This window comes from Cynara cardunculus, assembly GCF_001531365.2.
Source record: "Cynara cardunculus var. scolymus isolate 2C chromosome LG 1, CcrdV1, whole genome shotgun sequence".
In the NCBI taxonomy this organism is placed as follows: Eukaryota; Viridiplantae; Streptophyta; class Magnoliopsida; order Asterales; family Asteraceae; genus Cynara; species Cynara cardunculus.
The window spans coordinates 7,902,047-7,904,343 of NC_037528.1; positions in this window are offsets into that span (position 1 = coordinate 7,902,047).

Genomic DNA, 2,297 nt, shown 5'->3' on the forward strand with positions numbered 1-2,297 from the left:
ATTTTATAAAGATAATAATTAATTATTCTGTTAAAATTCAATGATTATCCTAATTATATTTTAGATTTTTTATATTTAAAATGAGATGTTTATCATGTATTTGATTATATTTATCTGCAGTTAGTTACACGAATTCAGATATGGAGCTTTAATAAGTTGTACTTACGTATAATCTACTTGTAATATTGAGTTTTAAGTAATATGCATTAATAAACAGTACTTTACGCATAAAAAGTGGTTTTTAAGAGTTTTTGTCAAATTCTTTATAATATAGTATAGATAAGTATTCTGTTAAAACTCAATGATTATCCTAATCATATTTTAGATTTTTTATAGTTAAAATGAGATGTTTATCATGTATTTGATTATGTTTATCTGCAGTTAGTTACACGAATTCAGATTTGGAGCTTTTAATAAGTTGTACTTAAGCATAATCTACTTATAATCTTGAGTTTTAAGTAATATGCATTAATAAACAGTATTTCACGTATAAAATATGGTTTTTAAGAGTTTTTGTCAAATGTTTTATAATATAGTATAGATATATTTTTTTTTTCAAATTTTTTTGATATCTTTAAATTTATATTTTATTCAAAAATAAAATCATTATTACATTTTTAAAAACACATAAAATCGGATTATAACATCGACAGAGACAAATAATAAAATAGAACATTAAAATCGAGATGTGTATCGCTGCATTCCGCGAGTATTCTTTTAGTCTATAAAAGTAAACACTATAATTTATTTTGATGCGTAAGATTTTAGTACATCAAAACGTATTGAATGCAACAATTTATCGGGTAAACACTTACCTAGGTAAGCGTTGTAATCTTCATTTATCGGGTAAGACTCTCCATCATTCTCATCGCTCTTACCTGGTAAGATTCTTGGCCTTTGTCATGTTCATCCGATGAGTAAATTTATCTGATAAGCACTTACCAAGTAAGTGTTTACTGAACGACCCCTTAGTTATTTAAACGGTATGCATGACTCCACCACACCTACTATTATGATCATGTGACTTTGTATAGGTGTTGAATATAAAAATAATTTTAGGTAGTTTATCAAACGCTTACTCGGGTAAACATTTATCAAGTCACGTTATCTTACAGATGAATATGACAAAGACCAAAAAACTTACCCGGTAAGAACGAATGCAATGACCTAGAGTCTTACCCGGTAAGTAAGGACGACGACCATGGTTAAGGGTTAATTGTTGCATACGATACGTTTCAGTGGACTAAAATCTTACTCGGTAATTAAATGATAATGTTGAATTTTGCCGGTAAACACTCACCCATGTAAATGTTTGGTAAACGACTCTTAGTATTGATATCCTTGGCCAACAATTTATCGCAGAGATTGGTTTAAGATATTTGGATATTCAACTCATATTTGCTAAGGGTTTTCAAATATTCCAATTCGAAAAATGGTGCCCCTTCTTACACCCCGGATGCATTTACTTCACTGAATTCGCTTGCTAAAGCAACTTCTACTTAACATCGAGGCTTCCTTAAATCCTTTGACCAAGGGGTCGTTTACTAAATGTTTACGGAGTAGCACGTGATGAGTCATTTACCTTTCCGATTGAGCATGATAAAAACCAAGAATCTTATGCAGTAACAGACATGACAGAGACTGAGAATTTTACCCGATAAGTGAGGATACAGACGCTTACATGGCAATGGCGAAGCCAGGATTTCAGTCTAGGGGGAGCATTAATTATAATTAAAAGAAGTAAATATTATTTTTTTGAAAATAGAAAAAACAATAATATTATATTTTTGAAAGTGAAAATTGTATTAAAATGAAACAATTGTGACATTATTCTTATTTTAGAGAACTAGCTTTTAAAACAATAATTTAAGGGTTTATAATAAAGGTTTCATTTATTCAAGGGCTTATAACAAAGGTTTCATTTATTCAGGGGTTTATAACAAAAGTTTTATTTATTTAAGGGTTTGACTGACATATTGAATGGACCAAGTAATTTGTCAATTATGTTTCTATATCATAATTAATTTTATAAAAATAAATCTAAAATAATGAAAAAACATCCAAAATTGTAACATGTCATATATTTTTTTTTACAAACTTAAATTTCACATATTTTTATAATAAAAAACTAATATAGAATTCTTAAAAAAAACATTTGTACAAATTCTTAGCATTAAGAAATACGAAAAATTAAAACCTTAAAAAGAATTTCAAGGATATTTGAGATTGCTTATAAAAACAATTTAGTGATTTATTTCGGTGTGACATCGGTAATAAGCACTTTTAAGTGTTGCATT